The 15,160-nt window shown below is 43.0% G+C and overlaps 1 protein-coding gene across 1 annotated transcript in view; it reads right to left on the bottom strand.

The window, feature by feature from the left end:
* The window catches only part of FHL2 (four and a half LIM domains 2), a 79,209-nt gene extending 64,738 nt beyond the window's left edge, over positions 1 to 14,471 (bottom strand). Inside the window, exon 1 of the mRNA XM_003922781.4 lies at positions 14,341 to 14,471. The gene's annotated coding sequence lies outside the window, so the exon portion shown is untranslated. The remainder of the gene's footprint in view (positions 1 to 14,340) is intronic.
* Between the last annotated feature and the right edge of the window lie 689 nt (positions 14,472 to 15,160).

Below are 15,160 nucleotides of genomic sequence, written 5' to 3'. Positions count from 1 at the left end.
ATAGCTCTAGATGAGACATGATCTACAAACTGAACCACAAGCCACTTAGAGACATCAGGACGATGGAAATTAATTTTCTGCCAATTTTTTGTTGTTGGTGTTTTGACAGATGTGACTTATCTCTGGCAAAAAAATGCTCCAGATGAAAGAAATCAAAATTAAATCCTGTCTGCAGTTTAATATTGCCACCAAATTGCATCTTTAGGTTGATTTTTTTTTGTCCTCTTTATTTTGTCTATTGACTGCTTGATTAGGAAAATAATTGTCTGGATTAGTTATACAGTAGGTTGCATTGGACAAGATACCAAAATCATGGACTATTTTTCATTCTGACAGTTTTACTCAGTAGACACTGTACCTCTCAGATAAGTAGCAAACCAGAGTGTAGGCTTCAGTCAGTAATGTCAGAGCACTGATTTTTCTCTCTTGCTTCCTGCCTTTTCCTGCTCAGATGGCATGGGAACCCATCACAGTTCTCTCATAGTGGAGAGCAAGCTGAAGATGCTTGGTTTGCTCAGGCAGTGGTGTCAAGCGCCAGGTCCTTGAGGCAGCTCTTCCCTTCCTCTCTCTGATGTTTGCCCCAGAGGAATGAGGATTCTTCTGGATTTTAGTACCAAATGGAAGTTGTCCGTGATAGCCATATGTTAGGAAAAGCCAACAGAGCTGGGCACGGTGGCTCATGTCTGTAATCCCAGCACTTTGGGAGGCTGAGGTGGGCTGATCACAATTTCAGGAATTTGAGACCAGCCTGGCTGACAGGTTGAAACCCCATCTCTACTTAAAAATGCAAAAATTAGTCGGGTGTGGTGGCACACACCTGTCATCCCAGCTACTTGGGAGGCTGAGGCAGGAGAATTGCTTTATCCCGGGAGGCGGAGGTTGTGGTGAGCTGAGAGCAGGCCATTGCACTACAGCCTGGGTGACAAAGCGAGACTCTGTCTCAAAAAAAAAAAAAAAAAAAAGAAAGAAAGAAAGAAAGAAAAAGAAAAAGAAAAAGCCAACAGAGCAATAATGTTTCCAAAAAAGGCAAGATGCAACTTTTAGAATGATTGGAAATTACGTTGAATTTTGAATTATTTGCAAGCCACTGGAAGGTTTCAAAAACCAATTTCATCAATTCGAACAATAGCACTTACTGGTATAATTATCTGCATTTTACAGGAGTAGAGACTGAGGTACAAAGAGAGGATACACTATACTTGCCTGAGGGTCCCATGAAGCTTCTGACAATATCAGGGAACATACTGATATTCCTAACAGTATTTTTAGTTATTCAATGGAAAACAATTGCATCACTTTTTTAAGATCACAGTCATTAAGAAATCCACCATATTTCTGTAATAGGAAGAATGTTTATCTCTGTGTCTTGTCCTTCTGGTTAAAGGGTATTTGCTTCCTCTTCGGCAGTGTAATGACCACACTGTGTCATCATTGGGGCTGTTTTTCTATCTTGGATGCAAGGTTTTACCCTGTGCATTTGTCAAACTGCTCTTCGCTCTTGGATAAACAGGTTCTCTGTTCCCATAAGGAAGTGAGAAGAGAAGAATTTTTCCAGCTTTCTAAAAGGCAATGTGCATTCTATCTTAGCCACTTCCCATCACCCCTAGCCTCATCAGGAAAAGTCAGTATATTCATTTTCGATGTCTAAAAGTAATTGCATCTAAGTTACCTTAACTAGACTCCATAATTCAAGTCAAAAGTAACCAAAAGCGGAATGAAAAACACATGGTAAAGAATGGAAATAGCACGTCTATTAAAATACCTTTGCAGTTTGCTTTTATCTTTCCTTCCAGACATCCTGCCTAGGGTCGCTGTCTTCTGCTCTGCACCAGGGTCCCCCTCCTCCCTTCCCTGAGCCAGCAGTCCTGGCAGGCAGCCTTTGATGTGAGGGCTCCCCATTCCTGCATCTACCTTCTGCAAAATTACAGGAAGAAGCTGGAAGCCCCTGCGCTGCTGCAGAGATCCTGAAACAATGCAGAAGTGGGGCCAGGCACTCAGGCAGGGATATTTCCACTTATTTTGTGGCACAGAAGGGAGGTGCATGAGAACACACACACTCCCACACTTAGGCACAAATAGTGCTGGGGTGCAGATGCTGCCGAGGAGGTGTGGGGTTGCTGAGAATTAGCTGAGTTGCTTTGAAGCTTCTCAGAGATCTCTCCTCACATGGCCTGATCGGTCCTTTGTGAATGGTGCGAGGTTTTGGCTGTTTCTTTGCCTTTTTTGATAAAGATTTATGTTTATAGAACTGATCACATAGGAAGGTATTTCACTGGCTCTAGGCTAAAGGATCAAACTAAGCCATCTGCAGCAAATGGAGGATGACTGAGGGGTGTGTGGGCGTAAGAGAGCGGTCTTTGGCACTGTAAGAATCCAGGAAAGGAAAAAGAAAACCTGAAAAGATGGTTTATAGCAGGGGACTGCAAACTTTGGTGGCAGCCCACACCAGGAAGTGCATTTCTACATCATAACCACTTCAAAGACCCTTATATGTAGTGCTACAAAAATACACTGTCATGAAAAAATTCTGGAATTTCTTACTATGTGAAATGCATTCTATTCCCTTTCATTCTATTTTTTCCTACTCTAGTTAATTTCATTTTATTGTTAAAAATATACTGATCTCAATCCAATGAACTGATTTCATAACCCATAACATGCACTACGAAACCGACCCTGAGCTTGAAACACTTTTGTTTCAGTGAAGCCTGGACAACAGAGAGGGTCCTGTGGACTTGTGGAGAGGGTGGCAGAAAAGCACCCCAATTTAGAACAATGTCACAAAAGAAAAACGAGCTCCGGGGGTTGGGGATGGAGGTGCAACTCTCTTTTTTTTTTTTTTTTTGAGACGGAGTTTCGCTCTTGTTACCCAGACTGGAGTGCAATGGCGTGATCTTGGCTCACCGCAACCTCCGCCTCCTGGGTTCAGGCAATTCTCCTGCCTCAGCCTCCTGAGTAGCTGGGATTACAGGCAGGCACCACCATGCCCAGCTAATTTTTTGTATTTTTAGTAGAGACGGGGTTTCATCATGTTGACCAGGATGGTCTCGATCTCTTGACCTCGTGATCCACCCGCCTCGGCCTCCCAAAGTGCTGGGATTACAGGCTTGAGCCACCACGCCCGGCCAGTGCAACTCTCAAATGTCAATAATCAATAGGAGAAACATATCCCTGACTTTCAGACGGACCCTTGTGAGGGAGTTACTTTGTCGATCTGCCTTCGAAGAAATTGTACTTTGGCGTTTCTTATCTGTCATGTGAAAGGAATATGAGTGTTTGAGGTTGCAGGGAAGCATTTAGATGTTTAATAATCCCTCTAAACCATTATGCTTACAGCTAAGGCAGCTTCACGAGGGCCTAGGTGCCTGGGTGTGAGGCCTTGGACCCTGAGAACCTGCAGTTACACCTGTGGACCTGACATACTTATTAAAAGTGCTCTCAAAAGCACCTCAGTTTGGACCATAAATTCAAGGGTTACCCTAAGTATGAATAGCTGAGGAAAGTGTATCTAGAGTATGCAATCTACTTTATTCTTACTGCTTTGTCACATAAACACACAGCCCATGTGAATTCACCTCTGATTTCTAACACCATGTTGCTCACATTTGGGAAAGGATCAAAATAATGCAACTGGATACCAAGTCATCCTGTCCCCAGAACTCATGGTCGTAACAGGTCCCAGGCGGCTAGAAGGCTGCTTAGGGTGTCCCCTAGTCCTTCCTACCTGGAGGAATAAAGGCCCTTTTAGATTCCAGCCCTTGAGGCCCTGAGCCACCTCCGACTGGGTGGAGGTTTGCGTATACATGTAGGGGCGGCCTGTGCCACTCATAGGTAGAGTAGAGGTCTGCACATAGTTCAGCTGACATAGCTTTGGGAGCCAGGGGCTTCCCGAGCTGTGAACACCCCATCTTCCCCAAACTGCAGCTCATCTCCAGCTTCTACTTTCCCTGCATCCCCACTTCTTTTGTATCCAAATAAGGCTCGTGTCCTGTTGGCTTGCCCCCTCCCTGATGGATCAGAGCTGGCTCATTTGCTGGGCCTTGGAACCACGTTTGGGATCTTTCCAGCCCTGAGAGGTTAGGCTCCTCAAAGGCCACCAGCCTGACTTGGAGCCCGCCCACTGCCCCCTCCTGTGGGCAGGTCCACCCATGGCTGCCACATGACCACACTTGTCCTGTCCCTTGGCTCTGTATGCGTCAGCTTGTTCGCCACCTTCCTGGGCTGGTTCCTGGAGCTTCTGTCTGTTGTGACCCGGGTCACCACCCTCTCCCTGGTCACCTGTGTGGCCGGACCTTGTGTCCTTCACTGGAGCATCCTGAACTAGGTTGCCTCAGCTTTTCCTCACCTGCTCCTCTTTCTGTGGGGATCCTGCTTCCAGGTCTGCCCTTAGTGGCTGCTCTACATGCTGCACAGACACCCTGTTGGACAAGAGGGATGTCATGGCCTGTCCCCACACTGGGCTTTCATTTCTACTTTGTAACCTACTTTTACTGAACATCTGTGGTTGCTTAAGAGTCAATAATATGTTTGGAGATGAGGTGAAATGGATTGTTTTAAATCCTACCTTGATGAGATAAAACAATACTGACAGTTAACTGTGAGACTTTGGCATCCTATACTGCCGGGGAGAAGGGCAGAAGGGAATGACCTGTCTTGTTTAACACAGCATGCAAAACCCGAATCTGGGATCCAGAGCTTACCACACCTCCTCCACTGCCACAAGGTAGGAAAGAGCACTTTGTAAACACCAGAGACTTAACTGCACAACGTGATGGTCAAGAAATAGGCCGGGATTCAAATCATAGTTCTGCCTCTTCGTAATTGGTAGCAAAATGATGGTCTCCCAAAATAAAGCACGTCTGAACTCCTGGACCCATGAATGTGACACCTTACGTGACAAGAGGGGCTTCGCAAATGTGATTAAGGATCATGAGATAGGGAGACTATTCTACATTATCTGGGCAGCCTCCAGTGTAATCACCAGCGTCCTTATACATGAAAGATGGAGTCAGGAGAAGCAGAGTGAAAGAGAAATGTGAAGATGCTGTGCTCTGGACTTTGAAGACGGAAGGCCACGAGCCAAGGAATGCAGGCATTTTCCAGAAGCTGGGAAAAGTGGGGAAACATTTCTTCCCTAGAGCCTCCAGAATGCAGCCCTGCTGATACCTCGATTCTGGTCAAGTGAGATCTTTTTCAGATTTCTGACCTCCAAAAATGTAAGATAGTAAATTTGTGTTGCTTTAAGAAGGTAAGTTTATGGTAATTTGCAACAGCAGCCATAAGAAACTAGTAAAGCAACTATATCTCCTTAGTTCAGATACTTTTTTGGATTTGTTTCCTCATCCGCAACCTAGAAATTGTAATTGTCCCTGCACCAGGTGGCTGCTGTGAAGACGGGACAGTGCAATGCAAGTCAAGTGCAGGATGTACTTTCTGCCACGCGGCGTGGGCTCCGTTGATGGTAGCCACAGTTATTAGTGTCTCCTTGAATCCCTACAAGTGACTGACAAGGTTACTACATTATTCCCATTTTACAAATACGGTTCTGGGAAGTTAAAAATCTTGCCTGTGGCCAGTGTGAGTGGCAGAACGAGGACCTTGCGCCCTGGCGCAATCAACTCCCACCTGGCTCATCAACTCCCACCCCCGTTGCTTGACAAAATGCGAGTGTAGTGGAAGTTTTTAAAATGAATTTTAAGTGGTGAACAAGGAACATTAGACTTGGATCCTAACAAGAACTCTGTGACCAGTGATAGGCATTGTCGGGGCTCAGCAAACAACACACTCAAAGTGTGGTGCTGTGGCTTGCTGAGTGCTTTGAACCAAAGCACACTGGAAAGGCCTCGGAAGCAAAGTCTCTCTCTCATCTTCTCCTGTCCTCTTTCTGTTTTGTTTCCTCCCTTAAGGCAGGTCAGAGAAACCAGAACCACTCTTCCCCCAAAATAAAACCTAGAAATAGGCCAGGTGCGGTGGCTCATGCCTGTAATCCCCGTACTTTGGTAGGCCAAGGTAGATGGATCACCTGAAGTCAGGAGGTCGAGACCAGACTGGCCAACATGGTGAAACCCCATCTCTACTAAAAATACATAAATTAGCTGGGCATGATGGCGCATGCCTGTAGTCCCAGCTACTCGGAAGGCTGAGGCAGGAGAATCGCTTGAACTCAGAAGGTGGAGGTTGCAGTGAGCCGAGATCGCGCCATTGCACTCCATCCTGGGCAACAAGAGTGAAACCCGTTTAAAAAGAACCCTAGAAACATTACTCTAAGCTTTTCCCTGCCTTTTTGTGTAGGAGTTGGCCATAAAGAAATTCCCGGACCTACCTTGTCTGAAAGGAGATCCTAAGACATCATTCCAGAGAGGGCCTGCCCTGTGTCTGGGAGGAAAGACTGCCCCATAGAGAGGCCAATTTGAATGAGAGCTGAGAGACCTTGCTGGGGTTCCCCACTCAGTCTGTTACCATTAGGCCACACCCATCATGTCCAATCACATTTTTGCACAACTGTACTCTCTTTATCGAATCTAACCAGAAAAATGGCCAGTTTTCTGCTGGATCTTTGGGTCTTCATTTCTGAAGCCTCCCATGTCATGAAATCAATTAGTTCACTTTTCTTTTGTTAATCTAGATTTTGTAGTAAGAACACCAGTCATGACCCTTATGATGGGGAGGAGGAGTTTTGTACCATTCCAACTCTACAATATGAATTACAGTAAAAAAGTTTCTAAGATCTCAAATTAAATGTATAAAAATAAATTATTCACACCTTCATCCTTCAAGAGACATTTATTTAGTACCTAGTAGGCAGCACTCACTGTTGTAGGTATTGGGGATACCCCGCTGAACAAATAGAGTCTCTGCATTCATCGGAGTTCACATTTTGTTGGAGGAGAGATAAACATATATAGGTATGCAGGTCTGTATATGTGTGAGAAGGCAAGTAAATCAGCGTTAAAGAGCTAGAGATTGATAAGGAGTGTCATTTTAGATGAAGTATTTAGGGGTAGCTCTCAGACTGGGAGTGAGCAAAGGAAGGGGGAAGGCGTGTGATTGTCTTAGGGAAGAGTCTGGCAGAGATGCCAGCAATTGTGGAGGCCCTGGGGCAGGGCAGTACTTGGCATAACTGGACCAAGGCAGTGTGGCCGGATCCCCTCTGGAAGGACAGGGAAAGACGGAAGAGATGAGGCCCCAGATTCCTGGGGCCCAGATCATGTAGGGCTCTGTCGGCTATGGTTAGAGTTGGGATTTTATTTCGACTTGGGAAGCTATTGGAAAATTTTGGGGAAAGGAGACACACTATCTAATTTAAGTCACAAATGTGATCGCTGATTTTAAACAGAGACCTGCAGTTAAATTGAGCTCACATTGGCCTCTGGGGTTGCTTGGCTGCTCCTGCCCGAGGCTGGTGGAGGTTTGCTGACACTTCCCAGGAAAGAGCAAAACACAGCAGACAGAAGTAGAAGCAGCTCAGGGCAGCGTGCCAGGATCCTGCCAGAGCTCATCAGCAGCCAGGGTGGAGGATACGCTGCCACTGCTGCTTCATAACAGCAGCTGAAGGGGTTTATCAAGCCTTCTACCCAACTTTCATGATTTAAACAAAGTTGAACTTGCCACTATGCATTTCCAAACTGTCTGACTTGTGGAGAGCCCTGTCTTAATTAGAAGGTCCTTATCCGGCTCTTCCTTGCTGCTTGCAGAGCTTTTCTTCCTGAGAGTGTTTGCAGACATGGAACTGTGAGTGTACAGATTCCTCCCCTCACTTGGATGATCGCCCATGCTGGTTAATTTGAATGCCAACACATTTGCACCTGCTCACAGGTTTTTGCATTTTCAGTTTGCAGGAGTAGAGAGACAGGGACCTAAAAGGAGTTTGTCTCACGCACTTTCCAGATCTCAGCTTTATGTCTTACACTCGCTGTTATTTTTTCACTGAACCTAACTGATCTGAATGTCTTGTGTGACCTCTGTCTTTTGATTTTGGGATTGGAAGAGCACAACATTTGGCCACTGGTCAGCTATTCAATGTAAGTAAAGTTGAAGTAAAGAGACTATTCTCTCTCACCTGCTTTTTTGGTTCCTTAATTATATTTAAAGAGAGCAAAATATTACTGTTTCCTAGTAAGTTAATTAAAAGATTCTGAAGAAAATTGGACAGCTTTTCAAAAAGAATTTTACAGCATTTAGAATATTTTAGCATTTCCATCTTCTTCTCTTCCCCCAACACACACAGACTCATACAGAGACACACACAGAAACACGCAGAGACATATATACACAGAGACACATGTCCACATAGACACATCCACAGACACACCCACACAGACTGATACATTAGTAAATGGAAGATTCCAAATCAGAGAATCTAAGTAGATTATCATCAAATGTTAGTACTTATTGCATCCAAAAAGATTCCATTTAAAAACCACATCCTTGTGCTATGTATCCAAAGGTAGGGAGTGAATATGAAACCTGGTTCCCAGCCAGGATTGCAGAAGGGAAAAGTACTAGGCAAGAAGAAAAACTTATAGCTCCTTCCTTTGGATTTCAACACTCCTAGAACTCAGCTGAATTGCACACACCAGTTTGGTTCAGCAAATATTTATTAGGCAGCTGTACACTGTGTGCAAGTTACAGTGCTAGCTCTCAGGGCTTAAGTAGGGTGATGAATACCCTTCCCAACCTCTTGAGAAGGTGCTGGAACTAAAGGGAGAATTAAAAATGAAAAATAAAAATAAGTTCAAAGTCCTCATTCTTCCTTTTTTTTTTTTTTGAGACTGAGTCTCTCTCTGTCGCCAGGTTGGAGTGCAGTGGCATGATCTCGGCTCACTGCAACCTCTGCATCTCGAGTTTAAGCAATTCTCCTGCCTCAGCCTCTCAGATAACTGGGATTACAGGCACACGCCATCACACCAAGCTAATTTTTGTATTTTTTAGTACAGATAGGGTTTCCCCATGTTGGCCAGGCTGGTCTTAAACGCCTGACCTCAGGTGACTCACCCACCTTGGCCTCCCAAAATGCTGGGATGACAGGCTTGAGCCACAGTGCCTGGCTTCATTTTTAAAATGAGGTCCCTTCTCCATTGTGGGGGCTTTTCCAAGTTTCTAGTGGGATTAGTGTGAAGCTGGTATTGCATTGCCTGCGTTCAAATTCAGCTTCCCCTGTACTGCCTCTGTGCCCCTTTGCTTCTCAGTGCCTCGACTCCTCATCTATAAACAAGGAAACTGTTAGAATTCCTTGTAGAGCCACCCACCCTGTGCATCCTGAGTGTGTGTGTGTGTGTGTGTGTGTGTGTGTGTGTATGTAGCACTCACAACACGGCTGTACATGCCATGAGCACTTGAACGCCAACAACTATTATCTCTCTAATTCAGAGCTTCATTTTATTTTAAATCTGGAATCCAAATTAGTCTTATTCCAGATACTTTATGAAAACGATGTTTTTCTTTTTTCCCCTTTTATTTTGGGAAACCAAGAGACTTCCTTATTTCATCTTACAAAATGTTGGGTTTTAGAACTCTCCCAAAGAGAACCAAGAGAAGTGAGGCAGCCCTTGTCCTTAAGTCATTACCCAGCCCTCAACACATTTAGCACGTTTTCTGGTACCTTGGAAGGAATCTTATCACTTTCCATCTCCGTGTTGTTCACGTTCCTTCCCACCTGTAATATTCTCAGCCTCTGCTAATTCCTCCTTTCGTCCAGGTGCCATGTCCCTTGCTCTGTAAACTTTATCCCAAGTATTTAAAAACGTCCATAGATTTTTGCCCTCAATGCCTGCAGCATTCACTTAAGTCATTCAAACCATGCTGCCCATTGCATATGGCAAGAGGGTTGCTCTTTTGCCATTCAAGTCTAAAGCCAATTGGATTGGAAAGTACCGGAAAGAAAGACATAGGCCAGATATGGTGGCTCATGCCTGTAATCCCAACACTTTGGGAGGCCAAGGTGAGCAGATCACCTGAGGTCAGGAATTCAAGACCAGTCTGGGCAGCACGGTGAAACCCCGTCTCTACTAAAAATACAAAAATTAGCTGGGTGTGGTGGTGCGTGCCTGTAGTCCCAGCTACTTGGGAGGCTGAGGCACAAGAATCGCTTGAACCCAGGAGATGGAGGTTGCCGTGAGCCAGATTGCACCACTGCACTCCAGTCTGGGCAACAGAGTGAGATTCCATCTCAAAACAAACAAAAAACCAAAAAATCCCAACAACAACAAAAAAGACTTTATCAACTTGGTTGCACCCTCGGCAATGAATAGCATGGTTCTAAGCTTCAGTTTCCTTCTCTGAAAATAGGAGTAATAATAAAATTAATAAAAACTTTTGCCTATAGGGCTGTTGTGTTAAATGAGCTAAAACATAGTTCCTGAATATAATGATCATTCAATAAATTTTAACTTCTTTTTTTTCAGTTAGGGTCTTGTTTTCTTGCCCAGGCTGTTTTCGAACTCCTGGGCTCAAGCAATCTTCTCCCTTCAGCCTCCCAAACTAGCCATTATTCTTAATAGGCTAAGTCATTCTGGTTGGTTATTTACAATTTTTATAATTGGTGGTAATAATTAGAGTGTTTTATGTTTGCATAGAATTTTGCATTACTAAAACTTTTATCATTAGTTTTAGCGTAGAACATTTACTATTTAAACTGTAGAGAAAAACATAAAATTACTACTAATCTTATCCTTCAGAAATGATAATTTTATATATTTTGGTGTATTTTTTCAGTTAATATGCATATTGCTTTGTATTAAGAGCTTTAAAAATTGAAAGTTCTATGTAAACTTTATTTTTTATGGTTGCCTATATTTCATACTATGGCTATATTATACTTTATTTAACCGTACTCCACTTTTGAGCTATTGCACTGTTTATTGGTTTTAGTTATTACATATTATCACACACACACATGCACACACACACATATATATATACACACACACACATGCACACACACAATGTTTCTATGTAACTCATTGTGCCTTCATCTTAACCATTTCATCTTCTTATCAAGGATATGACTTGAAGTAGAATATTCAAATCATGTCATTTTCTATTTTGCGTTCATATGAAACCATGGGCTGATATTTTGAAATCAGTTTAGATTTAGCTGCACAGAACTAAGCCCAGGCAAAAAGCACTACGATGGCTTTTACTTAATATGAAAATAGGTGGCTCCCACAGCTGCTTCAGATACCATCTAGACATGCTTACTCTTTAAAGACCAGAATAACAGCACTTTGGCAGGCGGATCACCTGGAGTCAGGAGTTCATGACCAGCCTGGTCAACGTGGCGAAACACTGTCTCTGCTAAAACTATGAAAATTAGCAGGGCATGGTGGTACATGCCTGTAGTTCCAGCTACTTGGGAGGCCGAGGCAGGAGAATCACTTGAACCCGGGAGGCAGAAGTTGCCGTGAGCCAAGATTGCGCCACTGCACTCCAGTCTGGACGGCAGAGCAAGACTCTGTCTCAAAAAAAAAAAAAAAGCCAGGCGCGGTGGCTCAAGCCTGTAATCCCAGCACTTTGGGAGGCCGAGGCGGGCGGATCACGAGGTCAAGAGATCGAGACCATCCTGGTCAACATGGTGAAACCCCGTCTCTACTAAAAATACAAAAAATTAGCTGGGCATGGTGGCGTGTGCCTGTAATCCCAGCTACTCAGGAGGCTGAGGCAGGAGAATTGCCTGAACCCAGGAGGCGGAGGTTGCGGTGAGCCGAGATCGCGCCATTGCACTCCAGCCTGGGTAACAAGAGCGAAACTCCGTCTCAGAAAAAAAAAAAAAATATATATATATAGTAATAATAGTAATAATAAAAGAGCAGAATGAAATTCTGCACTTTCCTCTTAATATGTAATTGTATGCTCCTCATTAATAAAACACATCAAGTATGTTTTACAAATTGTTGGCTTCAGATGGTTTTAGTTCAGCTTAATTTTTCAGTATTGCTCTTTAACTGCAACAAAAGTCCTGTGTTAAAATGGATTTTTATTCCTCTTTTCCCTATCTAAAACATATCCATTAAATTCAATTAAAGTCCCAAATTGTAACACATTAAATTACTCAATACTTAACGTTGGTTCTTTTCTATTTTTCATCCATATTTTAGTGTATTAGAGACTAAGTGAGGAGGTGCTGACAAATCAATGGTAATAAAAAAAAAATCAGTAAACCAGATTTTGTAAGGCATGGGGGGCATGCAGATCAAGGCACAAGATGCTTGAGTTTTTCATGATTCGAAAGGGACCAGTACTAGTGTAGAAATCGATTACCAGGTCATACTTCAAACTGATGTTATATTGCTATATTCTAATAAAATATCTTATCTAAATCTTTATGCCCTTTGACTCTTCATCTATCCAACTATAATGAATATTTTAATATATTGACTATCTAAAATGGGTCATAATGATATATAGAGATAACTAATTTTCAAGGAATTAGATTTCGAATCAACAGTAAAAGACATTGACCATAAATTGGACAGAAAGCAGATTACCAAATAACTTGAGATATATATATATATATATATATATATATATATATATTTCTGTTAATTATAATTTACAGTTTCCCAAATAACTTAATGTTTTTGGATTCACCTTAAAATATCTCGTAGTGGGGTTTTTTTTTAAAAAAAAATCTACTATGAAGTGAATGGTTAATCTTTCAATCAAAGATACCTTAGAATCAATCAATAATTAAAATGAACAATAAATTGTAAGAATAGTTATCTTTGAGTAATAAGAGTATATATAATTTTCCATTTTCTTCTTGTTGCTGGCCTGTATTTTGTATAGTAAACATAGATAGATTATTTGTAGAGTAAAAAAAAAGAAAATGTAAACACTCAATATAATTTTACCTCATTCTTTGGTGGGGAGAGAATGAATTAAAATCAGTCTCTGGGCCATGTATTATAAACATGAAATATTTTAGAGATCAGTGGAAAGTGTGTAGGTCCCTGTGCTTCAGGTCATGGGAATGCAGTGAGAGGCATGGCTTGGCCTGGCCTTGGGGATCTGAAATCAATGGAGAACCCTGGAAGCTCTAAATAGAACAATGAAACTTAAAGGTACGAAACGTTCTAAAAGACAAGGTGGTGAGTGAGCAGTCAGGGAACTCTGTGTTGGAAAATATGCAACTTTTCATGGAAGTTATATAGTAAAATATTTTTTAATATAAGAAAAAGCCCCCAAAATGTAATCATTTGAGTGGATTAGTCAGCTACTCGATTAAATATAAAAACTTGGATCAGCTAGATCTCAACATGTAATAAACCTTATTTCAGCCCATCCTGGATACCCCAAAACCCTGATTTGATCATTACACATTCTGTGTATGTACTGAACACTCACATGTACCCAATATATATGTAAAATACACGTACCAATAAAATTGAAAAAGCCTAGCAATAAAATAAAATTCAAATAATATTCTTCAAGAAACAAAGAAAATAATGAAAATAAGCTTACATACAGCAAATATGAGCTACAGTAGCATTAACCTGTAGTGCAGGTATTTATTAACACTCTTCGGACTTCAGAATAATTTAGAAATAAAAACTGGACTGACAACTTTTTCTTTTCTTTTTAGCTTAGACTTGATAAAGTATCTTGCATGGAGTCTTGCTAGAGGATATTTATATAGATGATGTCTATTATCATATATATGGCATCCTGTCAGTATTGAGATTATTACACAATTGACCAGGGCGTTACTCAGGACTGTGCGTCCTGGAGTTTGCCCTGCTCTGGAAATTGTAAAATATTCATGCATTTCCTTTTTAAAGCACGCAACAGCTCTCCGGACTTTCAAACCATCAGCCACGAAGAGTCAATCACGTTGTATAAACACACTTTCCCAGAGTAATCAGACTCATCAGTAATTTGCCATTTCAGCCCAGGCTTTCCGGAAATTCTGTCAGGGAGAAAAAGTTCAAGTGCACTGTGGTTTTCCCCCTTTCCAATGTTTATAGTATTTCTTCTTTTGCTTTCCCCTTAAAAAATGTTTTCCGGTGTTCAAAACGGATTCCCACTGAGTGGGGGCAGGGGTTCAATTTCATTTAAACCTCTCCTCATTACCAATGAGCAGGGTTCTCTCTTCAAGCCGACACCCCTGTATCTCTGGGCAGGGTGGCTTCTGTTCCTGGGCTTTGCCATTGGTAGGAGCCAGCAGCCAGCACCACCTGCATCTCTGCTGTGGTCAATGAGCTCCCAGTGCCTCCCAGGCCTGGGACACTCCCTGTGCATGGAGCAAGATGCCTACATGGCTGCTGTCCAAGCCTGCTGCAGAGTCAGGCTGGGAAAGATGGCAAGGGTGAGAGAAGGGCACAGGGAATCAGTGGTCCTTACCTGCAGTGTCAGGGTTCTGTCTTCTGTCCTCCAGCCTGATGAGCAGGGACAGCAGCCATGCAGGCAGACGGCCTGGTTAGAAGGCCCCAACCTTCTGTGCAGCTGCCGGCCAGCTGCGCTGCCCTTGTCAGTGGTGCTATAAATAAGGTGCATCTGGACATTGGCCAGGTTCAGGAGATAAGAACCCAGCCCCTGGCTCCTATATGCCTTTTAAGGTCTCCACATTTAAGGCACCTCAGCTCCCAGATGGGAAAGGGCTGCCATGTCCTCATTTGTCCTGCTTGCTTCAAGGACACTTCAGGCCTCACATTTTCCAGCAATCCAAAGGGTAGCTGAAGTGGAAAGGCCACCAGTGCCAGAAAGGGACCTTACTTTGGCAAACAAGAGGCAGAGCCTCCAACAGCCTGCCCAGCTGTACTTCTGTGCACCCCTCAGATTAGGTGCCTGGCATGGAGGCCCAGGAGTGGAAAGACACTTCCCCCAGGCCACACAGCCCCTCTGTGAGCTGGGAAATGTGGATTCCTAGTGCTGCCTTTTGGAAAGAGCTCACTTCTCTTTGGCTTATGAGGTCATTTGCTTGGGTGAGAGGATGTTAGGGAAGACCGAACAATCGGCTTAATAAATGGCAGGCATTTGGGAAGCCAAGGCATGAAATACATTTGCAGAAAGTTCTCTCCCTCCCTTCTTCCCTACTCATGCATGATTATAAGGGTTTCTTGAGCCACACATTGTTTTCTCTATAGAATTAAAACAGTGAAATCTTCCCAGAGCCTTTTAAAAGACATATGCTGGGAGAGGAAAGAGAAAACTAATTTGGGAG

This window comes from Saimiri boliviensis, chromosome 1 (genome assembly GCF_048565385.1).
Source record: "Saimiri boliviensis isolate mSaiBol1 chromosome 1, mSaiBol1.pri, whole genome shotgun sequence".
Classification (NCBI taxonomy): Eukaryota; Metazoa; Chordata; class Mammalia; order Primates; family Cebidae; genus Saimiri; species Saimiri boliviensis.
This window is presented reverse-complemented; position numbering and strand designations above follow the sequence as displayed.